We start from the raw sequence: 13,606 nt of genomic DNA on the forward strand, positions 1-13,606 counted from the left end.
TGTCACAAATTGGAGTTCTGCAGAACAGCTAAAATTAGAAAGCTGGCATAAGTTTGGGTAGCATGGTAAAAAAGATATAATACATTTTAGTCTGGATTTGTCCTACAGATAGATAGATAGATAGATAGATAGATAGATAGATAGATAGATAGATAGATAGATAGATAGATAGATAGATATGAAAGACACTGCATAATAAATAGGTGTGAAAGGAACTAAATAATTGATAGATGCTGCTTCAGTTTCTCCTGCCAAAAACTGCACCCTGCCCACATGTTTTTCAACAGCCGCCAGTATTTATTTATTTGTATGTGCATTGCTAAAGTTGTGTGGATTATCAGCTTTTATCAAGATAAGTTCAAATAACTATATTTATTAAATACAGCATATCCTAGTGCCTCGGCTATGATGCGGCATGTCTCTTAGCTTAAGTGGTAAAGTTATGGCAAGCCGAAAATTATATTTAGAGATATCCATCCAACCATCCATCCATTTTCCAACCCGCTGAATCCTAATTACAGGGTCACGGGGGTCTGCTGGAGCCAATCCCAGCCAACATAGGGCGCAAGACAGGAACCAATCCCGGGCAGGGCGCCAACCCACCGCAGCATTTAAAGATATCTCAAAATGAATTTTAAGATTCAGAGTTAGCATTTGTTTTTGGCATCGGCCAATACGAAGGTCAGTGGCTAGCGCACTTCAGCCAATGCAAATTAAAACCACTGAAAAAAATTGACGGCTGGGCTTACTGGGCTCTCTGCAACCAGTGAGAGGACAGCGTGCACCCTACTATATAGACGAAAGGGTTAAAAAGAGAGCCGGAGCATACAGTTGGAGTTGAAAGGGTCAGCAAATAACTAATGAGACTAAAAAAGGTGCAAAAGTGCGCATATGACGATAGCCGAGTGATACTCAAGAGCGGCAGTCGTCCATTCCCATAACACTGGAAACTGAACGGCAGTCAGCGATGTAAATAGTGAGAGCTTATTTGTTTTCGTACTGTAAAATTATTTAAAGACACTATGCCTTTTTTTGTAAGCTTAAAGAAGAATAAACATTTCTGTTTCTATTTCTACAATCCATGGAAAAGTCCGGGCGTGCGCGCACCTCTGTTCATACCGCGTCTTTCAGCATTATCAGACTTTGAGGACCAAGCGTCCCCTCGATGAGTGTAGCGCATCCCTTGACTGCGCTCCCTGGTATCTAATTAGCGGACTTAACGGAAAGGTACGGAGCGCGCGCCCCAAAAATTTCATAAACGGCGCCTTATGTCGCCAAATGGATTCGCCGGTCCTTCTTAGTGCTGTTGCAATCAGCAAAAAACCTGCGTCCTGGGAGACTCGTTTTCTATCAAGACAATAACAACAAGCATCCGTAACGCAATAAAGAATAGATACTACTTACCCGATAGCTAGAGTGAAAAGAATAAAGAGTGAAAGTGAAGGCATATAATGTACAGCGGTTTTGTATATTAATAAAACATTTTCTTATTTCTCATAATCACCTTATTCTCCCGGTGAGATCATTGTTGTACCTGGCAGACCAAGGCAGACTAAAGCGTGCATTTTGAAGTCATGATAGTCATTAAAACGAAAGTCAATTTGAATGTTGACACAGAATATTGAGAAGCACAGTGGCCAGACTCATTGTTTATAGTTTGTACTCGTTTCTTCACAATTTTTACTCTAGATACTTGGTGTCTCATCCCACATTGCAGTTTTGGTGTAAAATGGTGTTGCGTGTTCGCAAGTGTGACCCTCTAAAACGTTCAGATCCTCTGATTATCTATATTCATAGCCACGCAAATGCAGCAGAAGCGGTATTTTGTGACATGGCTTATAAGTAAGATAAAAAAATTAATATACGATACTGGTAAAATCTGTGGAAGGTGACGGTTGTCAAACATCAACAAGCATCTGCAGTCCTCTAAGTCATTAAAAGCATGCAGCGTCAACATTATTGGTGAGAGCAACACTGGCTAAACGGGATGAGATGGAAAGGTGGACAGAGTCAGTACAAAAGAGTCTCCAGAACGCAGTAAATATGGCTTTGAAAAACAAGTCCATGTATAGCATTAAAGTATGGATGGACAACTTTGTGTTGAACTTGACACATAATGCCATTCACCAATTATTAAACCATTTTTCGCTATTATAGTTTTATTTGCATTTAATCAACAGACATACATCAATTAGATAATTTTTTTCACATTTATATGTCATAATAGCAATCTGCAAAAAAGATAAGCGTCTTCCCTTCGCTCTCTCTATCACCTCCTTCAAACACCCTCCTCCCTCCCTTTCTCTCTCTCTCTCTCTCTCTCTCTCTCTCTCTCTCTCTCTCTCTGCCTTTAAACAAGAACATTTAGATTTCAAGTCTCGCGCGGACGTCTCTCCTCCGCTGCTGTTTCTGCAGGTAATTTTTAATTCTTTAACAAAATATCAGCGGAATGCATATTTCAGCCTAAAATGTTTCGGTTATTTATGCATTCTTTAAGTTGTTAACCGTATTGCCTGGATTAAAGTAAAGTATGTTAAGATTACATGAAAGGCGCTGTACAATAATTTTCAGATTATTGATAATTTGATGTATTTCTGTTTGCATTTGTTATATGTGGGTTGTCTATATATATATATATATATATATATATATATATATATATATATATATATATATATATATATATATATATATATATATATGTATATATAGGTAGATAGATGGCGTTGCAACCTATGCGAGTAGGATTATGCTGGAGACAGGATGATCCATCAGTCCATTTTGTGAACCCGTTATCGAGGGCAGGGAAGCTGCGAAAAGGGAAGCAGGGAAAGCATTTTCCGCAAGGAACAATACCTGGACAGTGCGCCAGTCTATCATGGTATGAACATACACATCACGATCAAAACAATATAGATCCATCTAACATTTAAGTCTTTGGACTGTGGGAGGAAACCGGAGCACCCGGAGGAAGTTCACGTGCACAAAGGAAGAACAAGCAAGATCTGCGCTGAGGCTGCCAGACAAGTTTTCCTTATTTGCGAGGCAGGGCAGTGCTAGCACTGCGCCACCCTGCTGCCCTCTGAATGATTTGTAGCAGGATGTAATCTCTCAATCACACCATGCATCCCTCATGTAAACCCGCTTATTCTGAGAAGTAAGCTAGAGCCTATACAAGCAAGCAAGGGGCGCAAGGCCAGAGACAATCCCTGGACGGGATCACAGGATTACAACAACACAAACATTTCGGAAATCTAGGTGAGAATAGGTCATTCAACCCAACAAAACTCTCCAGTCCTATTCACTTATCCATCCATCCATTATCCAACCCGCCTAATCCTAACTTCAGGGTCACTGGGGTTTGCTGGAGCCAATCCCAGCCAACACAGGGCGTAAGGCAGGAAACAAACCTCGGGCAGGGCGCCAGCCCACCACACCATATTCACTTAATTCTTCTCAAATAACACCAAGTTGAGTTTTGAAAGACCCTCAAGTCCTACTGTATACCACACTACTTGGTAAATTATTCCGAGTGTCTCTGATCCGTTTCCAACGGTGTCCACGTGTTCTTGATGGATTCATCTTAAAACACACACAGACTAGCCAATTTAGTGACACCAGTTCATCCAATCAGCATGTCTTTGGAAAGAGAGAGGAAACCCAGACGCAAAATGGAAGCGCCTGTACCAGCGCGACAGATGGAAACTCCTTGTTGCGAGAGAGCAGCACTAGCACTGCGCTTCCGTGCCAGCCTCTACAGGATTCACAGCAGGATAAACGCACTCACTCATCCTTTCACACCAGGTAAATTTAAGGTTGGCAGTAATCCGACACATTTTCCTAGGTAAACGTGGACATAGAAACTTCAAAAACACTGCAGCTGGATGAAGAATTCAAGTTTGGTCTCTGAGGCGTGTATTATAGTCGACCGTTGAGTCATCATAAAAGTACGTAAACAAAAATAAGAAGAGTAAAACAAACTGTATTAAGGCATGGCACTTTTAAGAATCGGTTACTTCCCACTGGGTGCTTGTAGTTTTAAATGACATCAGTGTATACTTGTTCGCTCTCTTTAAAGCGTGTTGATGCTTGTTGGAGTCAGATCATATATGAATTTTAGCAGCAAGCACATAGTTGTTCCAACTTTCGTCGTGCTGTGACTACGATAGTTTAAGCGCGTTTCGATTATTGAAAAAAGTCATAGTTCAGTGAGGACATGCAAATTACTTCGCTTTCCGCGTGCCCATGGATAAGGTGTGACTTGACAGGTAAGGACGTCAGATGATATTGATGCAAATGGACAATTACCTTTAATCAGCTGGCTGTCACGCCTCAAAGGACAGAATCACGTTCACGGAAATTTTTCAGGATAGATTCCGGATAGATTTTCTGCGGAGCACACCCCTCTGATTGCGGGATGGTTGTTAGTCCTTATTGAATGGGAAGTGTTGTAGTCACGATCGATAAATGACTTAAATGATCGTTATTTTAAAGAGCTGATGTTCTAGTGGTGGACTTGTATGGCGAAATTAACATTAGAATCCGTCCAAATATAAAAACGCACCGAAAAATGCAAGCAAGGTACCACAAATGCCAACGCTGCTTATTACAGTCTTATATACGTGTCTCTGTCGGGGTTCTGCCTTATCATCGAAGACGTGCACCATAGCTTAACTGGCAGTTACAAACATGGTATTTGCTTGAGAGTGCCCCGTACAAGATCGATTCTTTGCCTAAAGCTAATTCTGATATCCTGCCTTTGGCCCAATACTGCGATTATCGGCTCCGACCCCCCGCGATTTTAAATTTGCACTGGTTACAAATTATAGCTGTATTGCTAATTAATTTAGGGCAGGTCGTTTTCATTGGTAAAAATGAAGACATTACAAAATGTACACAAGCCATGACTTGTGCCTTCATGTCTCCCGGCTGAAGTCCTCCGTTCAGTATTTGTATTTTAATCAGTAAGAACTATGCAATGTTTTCATTGGGCAAAGGCCAATCATTCAGCTGTAACGAAATAGCACACCCTTTCAAATGTTAATATGAGTCTGTTTCTACGTTTTAGCAGTCTGTTTCATTGCTTTAATTCTGCCTTAAAAGCCTGCATTATTACTAGCAGGCTCGTCATAGTGACCGAATATATTACTGTGATCAATTTGGTGTTAAATGGAGTACGTGTTAAATGGCATCCCGTTCCTTTCTTTCCATTTCCCCCGGTCAGTGGTGAGTACGTGAAGAGTTTAGTATGTATTTTAATAAAGAGTATGGTAGACTCCAAGCGTCCCGAATTTTAAATTATTTGGTCAATAAAATTAGTTTACACTGGCTGTAAAAGTTTATATTTTTATTTCTTTAACGGGTTTACTTTCTAAACGTTTTACTTTTTTTTTGTTGTTACATTCCCCCCCCCCAGATTGCAAAGGTCTAGGGGGCCATTAATAGTCCTCCACAATTGTTCCTTAGTGGCCTTCTGGTGGTCCAGTAGTGGCATTCGGTCCTCAGACAGCAAGAAAGCATTTACCGACAGAAACCCACCCTTCAGCCGCTATACGCCTTTTCATTCTATCTTAATATTAAATATTGTTGGCAGTTCATTAATGTGACTCTTCAATTCCACCCGGGGGAGTAAATGCTAACATCATTCAAAGTTATTGTCTGTTTTTATGTGCATTTTTATTACTCTTTAATTTAATATTGTTTTTTGCATCAGTATACTGCTGCTGGATTATGTGAATTTCTCCTTGGGATTAATAAAGTATCTATCTATCTATCTATCTATCTATCTATCTATCTATCTATCTATCTATCTATCTATCTATCTATCTATCTATCTATCTATCTATCTATCTATCTATCTATCTATCTATCTATCTATCTAAATGAGCACCACTCATATAAGCAAAAATTTAACAAGACTACAACACACTTAGTAAAAGTCTTGATATTTTTATTAGAGCAAAGAATATACAACAATCAGAACCGCAATAATGGTATTACTGATGATATTCTGTACAGTTTATGCACATTTTTTCTACAATCTTTTCCTTTTACATGCAACACTGTCTGTACAAAGATAGCAGTAAAAAAAGAAAAAATGCGATAGTAAAAGAAGAAGAACCAAATAAAGCAGTGTTAAAGATTTTATTACAAATGTTTTCCTGCATTCTTTCTCTGCCATTTTCAGCCTCCATCTCTGTCAGAGGCACCTTTCAGAAACCTAGTCACCTCCTGCTGCATTTCCTTTTCATTACCTTCCTTTGAGGTGGGATTTCTCCTAATTGTCCGTGCCATCACACAGAAATTGGTTGTTAACTTATGTTAATAATGAGCACCATTGAAATAATAAAGACAGACTTATAAAAGATTGACTGGAGCATCCTGAAGGATTGATGCTTGTTAGTGGCTGTAAAGACCTACAGTACATACCGTGGTGAGGCTTTTCAGGTTGAGGTCCTTGAAAGAGATTTTCTTTCCCACACCTGACCAGTTATATAACTGGGCAACAGCATTTGTCATTAGGCAGGGAATCATTTGCCTCACTGATTTTTTTGACTGTCCGGCCTCCTTTAATTGACATATAATTGCCCCTGTTGGAAAACAACAGATTTTAGCATGCATGACTTAGAATGACCGTTCATATACCCAAAATTGTATTGTAAAATATCTGACAAATGTACTGTTAAATTACCAATTTCTCCTAAAGCTCCTGATCCTGAAAGAGCATGGACTCCATTTCTTTCAGAGACTCTGGTGTGTTGAGTGGGGAGACAAAAAAGGAAGCTCCACATCGACGTATACATTGTTTTTAATTTGCAGGGTCTTTTCTATATTGTCCACTTTCTGTTTGATGTTATTGAGCTTAAAAAATGACCTTAATACATTACCTAAAAACAGAATGTAAAGTTAAACCCGTATACTGTACAGTACTGCACTGCTATGTCTCCCGCGGTGCTAGAATATAAAATACTGATGTTACTGCTATACTGTATGTACTGTAATTCATGCAAGCATGTTTTCTTTGGTATGTGCTATCATTTTCTTTGTTATAAGTAGAGTAAATACATAATAATTTAATTTCATTAAAATACAGTAAAATGTAAGGGTATTCACCAATGATGAATGGTATTGATGATGATGATGAAGTGCAGTACGATGCACAGGATTTAAAACTCCTCGGGTGGCGCCTCTTCTTCAGGCACTTCAGGAGGAGTCGTGTCTTTGGACGGGTCTTCTTCTGGTGGGGTTTCATGCTGGCTTTTGTTTATAAGTTTCAGGAATTGCAAAGAAACTCTGCCAATATTCGCGTTTGTGCTCCTTGAGAACCCTCAGTGCCTGGATACGGTCGATGGTAGACTTCTTAGGCATAAAACCAGACTCTTCCGGTCGCTGGTAGGTGAGCAGGCGTTCACGGATCCTATTGAGGACAACCCTAGCAAGGACCTTACCCAACACCGAGAACAGTGTCATCCCCCTGTAGTTGCTGCAATCCAGATAGGGACGACAAGTCCCATTTTTCCAGTCAGTTGGAGTGATGCCAGTCTCCCAAATGGACACAAAGATTGCTTGTAATGCCAGGAGGACAGCCTTACCACCAGCCTGGAGAAGTTCACCCCGTATACCACAGACCCCTGCAGCCTTTTCCCATCTCAGCTGGTTCACCACCTGTGCAATCTCAGTGAGATTGGGTGGTTCACAGCTAATTGGAGGATCAGCCTCAAGGACCATGGACCTAGAGATATCCAACATCCTATCCCGGATGATCAGCTTTGAACAACTGCTCAAAGTAGCCAGCCCAGTGGGTCACAACTGCATTGTCATCTGTAGGGACTGTTCCATCAGCTACCCTGACTACGACTGTCCGAGGAACAGATTCAGATGTGTGTAATGCTTTGATTCCTCTGTAAGCAGGACATGGGTCGCTAGACCACAGAGGGTGTGTCACTTGCTCTCAAATTTCTCTAACAAATGCCTCTTTATCTGCTCTCGGAGCCCTCGCAGCCGTCCCCTCAGTTCCCGATACAGACCAGAGTTGCCATTGAGCCGTGCACTGCAACTCCTCTCAATGATACCTAGGGTGCCCTGTAAGATTAAACACTTCCTTCTGGGAACACAGGTAACACCAACACAACTCTCAGCAACCTTCAGGGTCTTGTTACAGAAGGTCTCCCACATCACATTAGGATCGGCATTCGTACCCAAATCTGAAAGTTCCTCACACAAACTGCGGGCAAACTCATTAGAAATGAATTATCCAGGTAATAAAAAAAATAAATAGAAATTAAACATATAACATGTTAACCACTTAGTACTTAACAGATAAAACTAACAAGACACCTTGCTTTTATTAAGTCTTGGAGGTACTGGGACTGGTGTCAGGTTTTCATTATTGTACTTCAGCATTCTACTTCTGATTTGGTCTAAAATAGGAGTTTCTGGTTAGCACAAAACAATCAGTTGATATCAGTTTGTCAAATTTTATCTCTCAAATCCTCTCTTCCTTTGTGCTTTCTGGATCTGCATCCAAGTTGGATCCATTTTCTGACCAAAGCAGCTAGTCATAAACCTTCTCATATGAATCTGAAACACAACACCAAAAATGGCTTTTCTAACTGAGCGATGCTACCAAAATTGGCAACAATCGCACTGTTAAGTAGTACGTACCCTGACTGTTGATGCGCAGATGTGAATTGCTGTTTCTGTTCATCTGGATAGCTAGGCAATAATAACTGAAAAAGATACACTTAAGATTGCTTATATTCTTCCACTATGAATGAAATTTATTTCATTATTTAAGCAGCCGCTTCCACCATTAGGTGACACGTGCCTTTGTCTTTGAGTCCTCTGGCACTGCTGTTTGTAGAGTTTCTTTAATGCCTGCTTTGGCAGGTAACATTGAGTCATTAATCCTGCTTCATAGTGCCAGGGTCTGCACCAGTTTTGAAAGTTCTCCCCATGCATTAATGGGCTGATTCTTATTTTTTTGTGTTCTGTTGACTATTCTTCACCTTTGTTCTTTTGAAAAAACATGCTGCTAACTTTTAGTGAATAAGCCTTCTCGAAGTACTGTAAATAACAGCGATGCTGTTGTCTGCAATTGGTTAGTTGAAGTTTCGAACTTTGCTGCCAACAAACAGAACATTTTTTAGCTGAATTAGACCTGAGCTTCTGAATTATGTGGTTGGTCGTGAGCATAAAGAGGCATCTGTAGGTGCTGAAAACATTCGGGCATATCCCAGGATATTGGTGGCATTTCTGAGTCTTTTGTTGTCAGAATCCAGTCAGGGTGGCCAACTGTCTATGAAACATATTCATAATTGAAGCATGTCCATTAAAAAAAAAAAAAAAAAATTCAGAGCCTTCCCGCTTACCTATTTAATGTTCATCACCAGTGCAAAAACTACAAGGAATAAATACACCCCACTCTCCGCCAACTTGAAAACTCTGCAGGGGTTCCGCTAAGTACAGCAAGTGTAAAGCTGTCAGTAGAAAGTTTTGGTTCTCAGTAAAATGCCTGAGTTCAAATAGTGTTGTCCCCAAAGAATATATAGTATAAATGAATTAGTAAGATCCAGGCAGCTGAATGGTTTTAATACTGATGTGTATTAAAACACAATATTTTAAAATTGTAGTTTATCTTTGGTTTTTCACTTAACATTTTCAGTGAACCATTTTTGCTGATAAGCTGGCCCAATATTAGGCCCCTTACCTGCTGTTAAAACAATTTCGCTAGTTCACATCAGATTGAAACAAAAATATTAATTCACCCTTATATGGAGAACATATCGGCATAAATTGCATAGTTGTTTTGTTTTTACTCAAAGTAATTTACCAAAACTATGACCAAATTATGTCTTTAGCTATTTAGGCATGATCAATGAACATTTTGTCCATTGACCTTGCAATTAATACATGCTGCCAGTGCCACCAGCTATAATGGTACTCCGCTAGCCACCAGAAGACCGACGTTAACCTGCTGGATGGTTACCACTAGCGTTCTAGCAACTATGAGCCACTAACTACTGAGCCGCCAGCCACCAGCAAGCGAACAGTGGGTCACCAACTAAAAACTCTATCGGCTAATTGCTGCCAATGCTGTGCTAACTGATGATATGCCTCCCCATTACTGACAGCGGACTGACAGATGCTTGCTTACTGGGCCTTATATTCCTCTGTTTCAATTCTGAAACTGATTTTCAAGTGTATTGGCAAGTGACAGTATATTATTGACACAAACAGTCCAATATCTTTGAAATTGCATAAATCCATAAAAACAATAAACAAAAAAAGAAAAAAAAACTTTAACACATTATAAATTTCATTAAACAAAATTGAAACCAGTCAAATGCAAAGTATCGGGAAATTAATTTAATGACCCAAGTCCATGTCAGCAGTCTGCTATTGTACAGCTGCAATTTTGCGTAAAAAGCTGCAGTAGACACCACTGTTCTAACGGAAGCCTGGCCAACTTGTTTCAGACAATATAAGTTCTTCCTCAGGCCTGTAAAAGGCTTCGTAATTCTTTTGCAGATACAGTTGCATGTAGTCACAATACATACATTAAGCCATTATTTCTGAAGTATGACATTTTATATATCCACCTTAATAAAAATAAGTGCATGTGTGCCCATCAGGTAGCTACGTCTCTGTTATTCCAATTGATGTCGCATTACAAACATTTGTAGTAAGAACACGCATTGTGATATGCAATACAAACGTTAACACTGCTTTTACAAACCCCACACCACATTGCATAGAGCAAAGACATTTGCATTTAATTTATCATTCCAACAGATGGCGCTTCACAAACACCTGTAGTAATAAAATTCATTGCATTTCTCATTTCAAAAGATGGTGCATTACAAATATTAACACTGCTTTTACAAACCTAACACCACATGGCTTATAACAAAGACAAATGCATTTACAATACAATACAATACAATACAGTTTATTTTTGTGTAGCCCAAAATCACACAGGAAGTGCCGCAATGGGCTTTAACAGGCCCTGCCTCTTGACAGCCCCCCAGCCTTGACTCTTTGAGAAGACAAGGAAAAACTCCCAATAAAAACCTTGTAGGGAAAAATGGAAGAAACCTCGGGAAAGGCAGTTCAAAGAGAGACCCCTTTCCAGGTAGGTTGGGCGTGCAGTGGGTGTCAAAAGTAGGGGGTCAATACAATACAATATACAGAACAGAACAATTCCTTAAGACAGCATAATAATAAAAAATTTTTTAGACGTACGGTATCACAGTAGATGATATGACATAATTAGGTTTGGACATTTTTAGAGTCCTGTAGACCTCATCCATCTAGCTGCCTCCCCATTTGGCCATGCAACGGCTGAAACGTTGCTCCGATGAAAGGACCCCTTTTCCCATGATTCCTGTGATCCTCCATCAGGGATGACTTTACCATAGGCAGGCAAACAACTTGGCAGGTGGGCCGTGGCACCAATTGCCACATTTGGGTACCGAGAAAAGAAACAGAATAGGTGAGGGTTAGTATTCAAATATAATTATCATGTTACTTATGTTTTAGTGCTAATGACTAACAACAGAGATGCAGTCTGTACAGTTAATCAGCAGCTCTAGTCAGGATATGCTAAACTGAAGTAGTGAGTCTTCAGCCGGGATTTAAAGGCTGAGACTGAAGGTGCATCTCTTATAGAAGCAGGAAGACCATTCCACAGTTTAGGGGCCCTGTAACTAAAAGCTCGACCTCCCACTGTTATTTTATTAATCCTTGGAATCCATTTATCATTCCAACATAAGGTGCATCACACTCATTTGTAATAAGAAAATTAACTATATTTGTTATTACAATAGATGGCACATTACAAACATTAACAGTGCTTTTACAACTCCCACGCCAAATGGCATATAACAGAGACATAGGCATTGCATTAGTCATTCCAACAAATGGCGCATAACACACATTTGTAGTCATAAAATGCATTTAATTTCTAATTCCAATAGATGGCACATTACAAACATTAACACTGCTTTTACAAATCTTGCACCAAATTGCATATAAGAGGGACATATATATTGCATTTGTCATTCCAATAGATGATGCATAACAAATGTTTGCAGTAATGCATTTTATTAGAATTCTTTGCATTTATATAGCACTTTTTCTCACTACTCAAAGTGCTCAGCAATTTCAGGTTAAGGGCCTTGCTCAAAGGCCTAACAGAGCAGAGTCCCTTTTGGCATTTATCAGATTCGAACCGGTAACCTTTCGATTGCCTGTGCAGATCCCTAGCCTCAGAGCCACTACTCCGACTTCTACAAATGTGTGTGATGCATCATCTGTTGGAATGATACATGTAATACATTTTACTAATGCATTCATTACAAAATGCATTCTAATAGATGGAGCACTGCAATCATTATCACTGAATTCTATATTGATTATTTAGATTTCAACATGTCTTAGAAGGGTAGCACAGGTAGTTGTTGTAATAAAAGTAGCACTTAAACAATTAGTAAACAACAAGTAGTTAAACAATTTCTAATCACAGTCATGAAAGGCAAAAGTAGAGACAACAGACTGTTAATGTAGATCTCCACTACATAAATAATAGTCAACATATATTGCAAATATGAGTAAGAGAAAAATCACAATCTACTCATATTTCAAAATGTAAATAAACATCATCAGAATCTGCTAGGCTTTGGATAATAAAGTAAAGTAAATTCAAACAATGCATGTCAAACATACTTAATCAGAGTGCAGGGGTGGGAGCCTATCCTGGCAGCACTGCTCACTGGGCAGGAAACAGCTATAGGACAGGCCAATGTCCTTTGCAGCATATCAGACATATAATATAAAAATAACAGTGGTCATATTCAAGACGTTTCTGACTTTCTCGTCTTGTATTTGAATCGTTTTGAGAGCACCTGATTGTCTTGATCTGTTGTGTGCTTTCTGTAAAAAGTGATTCATGTACTATATTCAAAGAAAGAACCAGGACTGGATTAACCATATGAACAATCGAACAAGTGCTCAAGGTTACAGGCATCAAAACGCCTAAACACGAAACAGTACACATCACACTCTTTGTATGCATTTTGATGGCTGCAACTGCACATCTGCAGTCACCAGTGGGATCACAAAAACAAACAAAAAAATGAAATAAAATTGTCCTGCGGTGGGTTGGCACCCTGCCCAGCATAGGTTCCTGCCTTGTGCCCTGTGCTGGCTGGGATTGGCTCCGGCAGACCCCCGTGACCCTGTATTCGGATTCAGCGGGTTGGAAAATGGATGGATGGATGAAATAAAATTACATCTGCTTTCTGTACATTCTGTTTTGGTGCCCATTAAGAAAGATGAAATAAAGAATAAACAGACATGAGATTTAGGGTAGAAGGACACTATGTGTTTTTCTCATTTGTTAGGACATTGAGAGTTCTTAACACATTTAATGCCTTGGTTGAATTGTTCACTGATGGGAAGTAAGTAAGTACAGTAAGTAAGCCATTTTACTGTTGTCACTTATAAACAATTGCAGTAAGAGATCATTGGGTGAGACTTTATGGCAAACATGCAGTTTGATACCGTGAAGATAGGCCATCGAGCTCTGTGAAGAGGATTACTTCTG

At 39.6% G+C, this 13,606-nt stretch overlaps 1 protein-coding gene across 6 annotated transcripts in view; it reads left to right on the forward strand.

The window, feature by feature from the left end:
* Positions 1-2,345: 2,345 nt before the first annotated feature.
* The window catches only part of LOC120524963 (prostaglandin D2 receptor 2-like), a 136,959-nt gene continuing 125,698 nt past the window's right edge, over positions 2,346-13,606 (forward strand). For 3 of the 6 annotated variants that reach the window (XR_005632874.1, XR_005632873.1, XM_039746877.1), the window contains exon 1: positions 2,346-2,415. The gene's annotated coding sequence lies outside the window, so the exon portion shown is untranslated. Of the gene's footprint in view, positions 2,416-3,666; positions 3,805-4,144; positions 4,269-13,606 lie in introns of those variants that run through there. The other 3 variants (XM_039746878.1, XM_039746881.1, XM_039746879.1) reach the window with 2 other exon arrangements.

The sequence above is a fragment of the Polypterus senegalus genome, chromosome 3 (assembly GCF_016835505.1).
Source record: "Polypterus senegalus isolate Bchr_013 chromosome 3, ASM1683550v1, whole genome shotgun sequence".
NCBI lineage: Eukaryota > Metazoa > Chordata > Cladistia > Polypteriformes > Polypteridae > Polypterus > Polypterus senegalus.